Consider the following 7,355-nt stretch of genomic DNA (forward strand, 5'->3'; position numbering starts at 1 on the left):
CGCCCTTCCTCCCCAGTGTTTGTTTCAAGCTTGTGCAACCGGGAGGTGGAGGCAGAGGGAGGGCGCGAGCGGCCTGGCCGCGAGGTGCGGAAGTTCGCCGCCGCTGTTCATTGGCAGGCAGAGCCGCTTTCATCATTTCTCAGAAAAGTCAATTTCATTTTCACTTCCCCACGGCGCGGCAGCCGGAGCAACAAGCGGCGGCGCGTGAGTCTGTTGCTCGCGCACTGGGGCGCACGCCCGCTCCAGGGAGGGCTCCGGGGGTGGCGGGCGCAGGCTTGGGTTCGGGCCAGAAGCCGGTGGCCGTAGAGGAGGAAGGGGCGTGCCTGACTCTCCATCCAAAGGGTTACCTGAAGGTAGGGGAGGAGCATACCTGGGGAAGACAAGGGGCTGTTACTGTCCCGTTAGTAGTTAACTGGTTTTTAGATCCGCTCTTCGGGCTGAATAAAAACACATTTTGAAACCCTGCTCTCCTCCAAGAATGAAAGAAAAGACCGCGTTTCTTGCGTCCTTACCTTATTGGAACCCTTATCAGTGATTGAGGGAGTGAGTGGTTTAAGGACCAGCCCTCTCTGACACCACCTCTGTTTGGGAGCTAGGACAATCCTGAATGCCTCTCACTCAGTGACATCTGTGCAGGTGAGTGGTGGGCTGTAACACAGAGAAGTTTCATTAGTGCAGTATGAGATGGACCAGGGGGTGAGTTAGTTTTGCTTCGAGATGTCTTGATCTATTGGTACTGGCCCTGGAGGGAAGTTTTATACTGTAGTACTACCATGCAGGTTCGGATTTGGCCTTCTGAAATTACTAGATGACCATCCTCGGCCTGTTTTCCATACTGTACAATAAGAGATAAAAGAGAGAAAACAAGAATACAGATATGCATCTGTGACAGGTGCAGCAGCTGTCATCTGTTAGCTCAAACTAGTACAGTTCACTTGGGACCGACCCCTTATTGGTCACCTACTTTATAGGATTTACATTTAGTTCCGTTTCTTCCCTCACTTAGGAAGTTTCATCAGCCTTCTACCTACCTTCTTTACCCACCAGAGAAAGCCCCTTCTGGGAGGCCACAGTCATCTATATATGTAAACACTAAAAAATAACTCCACCACCACTCTTTGTCCCAGAAATACTGAATTCTACTAACTGAAAAAGGAAAGCTTCCAAATATGCATGTGTGGCAAGGAAATAACTGAAGGTTTCAGGCTGTCTTATGGCCATGGTCTCCGAAATAGATCTCACATGGGCACATTATTCTTTATTCCTTCTATAATAACACTATATAACTTGCTCTCATAGTTCATACATCAATCACTGTAACTATGTATAATCTGTAGGATGGTTAATACTCTACTCATTTATTAGTCATTAATCATTTTTTTTCTTTATTTTCTTCTGTACCAAAACCATTGTCTTATTTTCCCTGGACGGAAAGGGGAGTGGAGAAGAAGGGAAGATCTGCCTGGTATAAGCACCATCCTTTCCTTGTTTCAATAAAGGGCACTCCCCTAGTAATGATCTTTGATAAGCAGAAAGAAGTTGCTCACAGATTCCCCCCTACCAGGTATTCTTGATGTTTTCCTTCCCATAATATACATCCAATCAGTTGTATCCATAATATACACCCAATCTGTCATATCCTATTGACCTGTTGATGCTATGCACATCCATGTCTCAGGGTCTGGCCGGTCCCTGGGGAACTGCCATCATTTGTTGCAGTTCCTAGGAACCATGCCTCCTATCTCTCTCCTTGGACTCTTCCAGGCCTGAAGCCATTCTGCTTCCCTTGTAGAAAGTATAAACTTCAGTGGACAATCCCTATTGGGGATTTTACTCCTGCAAGAGTTCTGTTTCTATTCATGCTTGAAAAAAATCCTACCTCTTTCACTCTTGAAGAAAAAAAAAGAGAGAGAGAGAGAAAGGGAAAAAATGAACTTCAGGTAAAGCCCAATTCCAGCCATCTCTTTGCCCCTTAAAAACCTCTCTGCAGCTTTCAGAATAAAGCCGTATTATTCAACAAGACACATAAAGTCCATTGTAATCTGGTGGCAGAGTACTTTTGCAGCCTCATCCCCTGCCACCGAATTCTGCTCAAGCCTGTCACTTGCCCAACCAGCTGCTTTCCTGTTTGTGAAAAAGCAGAGCCATTGCTCATTCTTTGTTTTATCCTTAACTTGGGACCCAGCACATAGGCACTCAAAAGCTTGTGAGTAAATAATTACTTGCTCTTTTCTTCAGGTTTTCACAAAATATTTTAGGCTTTAGCTGAGAATTTGTTTTATATTTTAAAAACTTTTTAACATAAATGGAACTGGTATTGTACAGAATTCCAAAAATTTGGAGAAGTTGAAAGAAGACAGTAAGCCGACTGGGAGTAAATCTATCGATATTTGTACACATTTCCTACTAATAATTTTTCTAAAGGGCCATTTCCTATCCTCATCTACTCAGTTTCTCTGCATCATTTGATAACGCTGAATGTGCTTCCCATTCTCTGCAATGCTTATGTGACATCCTTCTGTCCTGTTTCTTGGCTGGCTCCTCTTCAGCTGCCAGCCCCCTCAATTATGGTGTTTCCAAGCATTCCATCCCCAACCCTCTTATTTTCTCATTCCACATGCTTTCTCTTTTTGTGCTCTCATATACGCCCAAAGCTTCAAATATAACTACCAACTAACTGTCCCCAACCTAAAACTATTCTACTTATGATTTTTCAACTATATGATGGCAAGAAAGTGATAAACACTCAGGAAAAACCAAACTTCAAATGCTGAATGTTGATCTTATCCCCAGACTAGTGATATGTGGTATGCTGTTCTCACCATGCTGGGCAAAGGTAGCCAGCCCCAGATCCTAGTCAGCCCCAGATCATGAGGGAAAAGGGTCGATTCCCTTGCTAAGCTCTTAAGGTTCCATAGGTTAGGCGTATCAAAAGCATTGTTAACATACAGAATTTTCAACTTACGATAAATTTATCAAGACATAGCCCCATCATAAGGCAAGGAGTATGGAGTATTTGTATTTGAAGATGACTCCAAAATCCGGTGGATATTTTGCTTATTTGTTTTGCTACGGTACCAGGGATGGAACCCAGCAGTGCTCTACCACTGAGCTACATCCCCAGTCCTTTTTTGTTGTTGTTTTTCATTTTGAGAGAGGGTCTCCATAAATTGTCCAGGCTGACCTTGAACTGAAAATCCTCCTGTCTCAGCCTCCAACTACCTGGGATTATAGGTATGTGCCACCATGCCTGGCTAAAATCTGCAGCTTCTGAGCTCTGGACACAGTACCTTCTAGACATTCCTCAGATGCTAAAAATTATGTGTGTCTAAAACTAAACTCATAACATCTTTCCCCCTAACTTTATTTTTGTCACTTCATTAACTAGTCAGGAGACAGACTCCCTGTTTTCCCAAGCCCCTGGAGTTTCCTGAAGTATGGGGCATTGCTCTCTATTTTCCAGGCCCCTGAAATCATAAAAATAGAATGAATTTCATTCTGTTCTTATACCTTTAATGACATGTCACTGTAAACCAAAGATGTAAATATGACCCCAAACATCCGCATGGTATTGATATATATAGTAAAAAAGTATTTCTTAGCTCTTTGATGAGATACACAGAGTCCTAAATTTCTATGGTAAAAGGATCAAAATAGCAAAATATAAACTTCTGAAGTGTGGGAGGAAAGCACATTTGCCATTCAAAGATATCTGACCAAGCACCTTAGTCTAATGTAAACACTGTCTTTTAAACAGTCTTATATAGTGAAATTAGAATGCTCTCATGGGTACATCATGTTATATTTCACCTGTGGAACGGAACATTCTAAGAGACCTATGCCGATGTGTTAAGACTAATTTCTTTTCAGGGAAGTTAGGTAAGAACTATGATTACTTGAACAAGTTTAGTGATATATCTGCCCAGCAGTGGATCTTAACATGAAAAAAATATAAAGATATACTCAGAGTGAACTTTTTACAAATGGGCTTTTACATTTTTATTTTTCTAATAATAATAGTTTAATAAAAGAATCGTTCAAGTAGCAAACATTTGCCAAGTGCCCATGAAGGCTTCTCCCCACCTGGTATAATAACAGTGAACAAAATGAAAATTGCTGCCTTCCAAGAGGTTTGTTTTACAGTCTAGTCAATTGACATGTTAATTTCCATTGTGACATCCCAGGAATGGCCCAGACATCACCTCCACTTTAATCACAGCCTTTAGGACTGTACATTAAAGTCAAGAATATGTAATATGATGGCGTACTAACTCAAGTGCAAGCATTCACAGCTGTGATTGAATCAGGGACCCACATTAGTTTGTCAGCTGCTGCTCTGGTTTTCCCCATGGTGCCACTGGTACCACGTCTGTCCTGGCCACTGGGGCTCTCCTCCATGGTGCTAGAATTCTCGGGACTGTAAAATCATGGAAAATCAGTTTTTCACACTTGCCAGAGCTATTGACCACTAGGAAGCCACAGATAATAATCCTGCATTGCAAGGAACATTATTGTGAAGTCCAAATTGAATAAAAAATATAGAGCCAAGTTAAATTCTATTTGAGGCAGTAGAACTGTGAAGTTGAAAAAGCCTTTAGTCAAAGTTCAAGGATCATTGGCATCAAATTGCAGAAATTCTTGAGCATGTTTGACCATTACGTCATTTAATGATTCCTTTTCCATTTTACTAGGAACTTTGAAATGAGGCTCATTTTGCTGCAATTATTCTCTGAAAATCATGACTTTAAATTGAGTAATATATTACCCAATCCTTAGAAATAAATATTCATTTTGTCCTGTTCTCCTGAAGGAAGGAAAAACATACACTCTAAAATTGCCAAGATTTCCTTACTTATCTGTGGCGTGTGGTGGTAGTGGTGGGTGGCTGTGGGTGGGGATGGGGGTGGGGTGATCATTTTTCTTGTCCAAAGGGAAGACTTTCAACTTTGAAAGCTTCATGAATTGTTTTTGGCATAAGTTCTCAAGTGGCTATGAAATATTCATTTTCTCCGTAGTGACAAACTATAAAGTGTTGCTTTTACCTTTAAAGATAAATGGAGAAAGTGTCTATCACTTTATCTTGAAGTTCTTTCAATACTCTTAGGTATTGAAGATACAGATTTCAAATGTAGAAACCTAAATTCAAGGAAACCACTTGATTCACTGGTCACCAGTATATTTGAAGAATTTGTGAGCTTTCCAGCCACAGCACATAAAGCTTGAGGCTTTTGCTATGTTTTCTTCTTCCCCAAACTTAGTAGCATTTTGAATGATACACCTTTATTCTCTTTTGCACATTGAAAATTGGCCAATCAGAAAGGCAGATGTGACCTAAAAGAATTGAGACTATTTTTAAGTTCTCTGGCACCCTCAAAGTGTCTCCACTAAATTCCCAAATGTGCATGACAGTTCACACACAGTGCTCAGAGCTGCCCCCTCGACTTTGGTGCCTCTCTGCACATCCTTTCCCACCACGAAGCATGCAGGATCCCTGAGCTGCTACGAGACCAGAGGCAAGAACAAGACAGCACCTCTGTTTCTCCTGCGGCTCATGTCTGGTGGGGGTGAGGGCAACAGACGAATAATAAGCAAACCAATAAAATAATTACAGATTTGTATTTGTGTTTTGAAGGAAAAAACAAAGCTCCGAATGAAAATACTGGGCAATCTAGTGGTTGGGCATTAAGTTTTCTCTTAGCCCTTCCCTCCAAAAAAATGTTTTAAGCCACCACTTGAGGTGGAGGAGAAGTTTCAGTATTAGTCTCCTAGGTTGCTGGAACAGTACTACAAACTGAGGGGCTTAAATGAGCAGAAATGTATTGCCTCACAATTATCAGAAGGTAGAAGTGGAGGCTCCAGTTGTCCAGTAGACTGAAGGGAAGAATCTGTTTTGTGCCTCCTGGATTCTGACGATTTGCTTGGGTATTCCCTGGCTTGCAAATCCATCACTTAAATCTCTTGCCTTGATGGCCACAGTGTGTTCTCCCTCAATGTCGTGCATGTCCAAATCCTCTCCTCCCCCTTTAAGGACACTTACTATAATGGTTGCCTTGGATTAGGAGCGCCCCCAACTCCAGTATGACACCATCTTAACTAAGCACACCTATACTGATCTTTTTTTTTCCCAGTAAGGTCACATTCTGAGGTCCTGGAGGTTAGGACTTCAACATATGAATTTGGGGGAGGGGAGTACAGTTTAACCCATAACCAGTACCAGTATGCAGTGAAAGACCCAAGCAGAGGAAAGAGTGGGGACAGATTCCCTAAGAAGCAAAAGTGTCTGCACGTAATCTAGGAACTGACAGAAAGCAAGTGTGACTTCAGAGTTGAGGGTGAGGGTAAGGAGGACGTGGAATGTGGGGGACAGGTGGGCAGGGGTTAGATCAAAGAGTTTGAATTTTATTCTACAAGCAGTGGGAAGATTTTGAAGGTTCTAACAGGATCCACCTGTGGTCTTAAATGATCACCCTATAAATTTCTGCAGCTGTCTCCTCAACATCAATGAAATGCAAGTATTTCTTAATTTGTTGACTTTTTTAGAGGAATTTGGAACTGTTCGTTGTCTCTCCATCCATTACATGATGAATGTGCTAAGAAACAGAGCTTTATTTATATTTAGTCTTTTTTATTCTATTTTTGAATACCTAAGTCAAAATATTCATTCTTCTTTAACTTTATCTCTGATTTCTATCTCTACAAATAAATGATGTTAACCAATTTAATTAATGTCTTTTTATCATCCCATCCCTCCAGGAAAAAAAAAAAAAAAGACACTTTTTCTTTAAAAAAAAAGAAGAAGAAGAAGAAGAAGAAGATATATTCAGCTGTGGATTTTCAGACCCACACTATTTTCTTCAGACTGTTTTGAATGAACAGTGATGATTTTCAGAGATTGTGTAACCACAAAATCAACATTCATTCCAAAATTATAATGATTTTGAATGTATTTCACTTTTTTATTTTTAAAAATTTCAGATTTTTTTTTTCTATCAGAAGAAACTCCCTATGTGATCATCTTCTAAAACTGACTTTTCATTGGCCAATCAGTAAAAGTAAAATTTCATGATTTGCCTAAATGTTTTGTAATTTGAAAGTAAATATTAGTTTAAATAGCCCATTGCATACTTTTTCAACTTTAAACTGTGGATCTTGGCTTTAGGCTCCGTTCCTTTCCAAACAAAGAAGATCCACTTTTTTCGCTTTTACATAGTGAAGTTCTGAGTGGGATGTCATTTGGGAGAAAAATATTCTGTTACTTAAAAAATAAAATAAAACCCGAGTGTGGTGGTGCATGCCTGTAATCCCAGTGACTCAGAAGGCTGAGACAGGAGGATCGCAAGTTCAAAGCCAGCCTC

The 7,355-nt window shown here is 40.7% G+C and overlaps 1 long non-coding RNA gene across 1 annotated transcript; it reads left to right on the forward strand.

Moving 5' to 3' along the window:
• The first annotated feature begins 177 nt into the window (after positions 1–177).
• Positions 178–1,741, forward strand: LOC124983969 (uncharacterized). The gene is made up of 3 exons (XR_007108513.1): positions 178–353; positions 478–636; positions 1,436–1,741. It is a non-coding gene; the product is annotated as an uncharacterized LOC124983969 (long non-coding RNA).
• The last annotated feature ends 5,614 nt before the right edge of the window (positions 1,742–7,355 follow it).

Source organism: Sciurus carolinensis, chromosome 4 (assembly GCF_902686445.1).
Source record: "Sciurus carolinensis chromosome 4, mSciCar1.2, whole genome shotgun sequence".
NCBI lineage: Eukaryota > Metazoa > Chordata > Mammalia > Rodentia > Sciuridae > Sciurus > Sciurus carolinensis.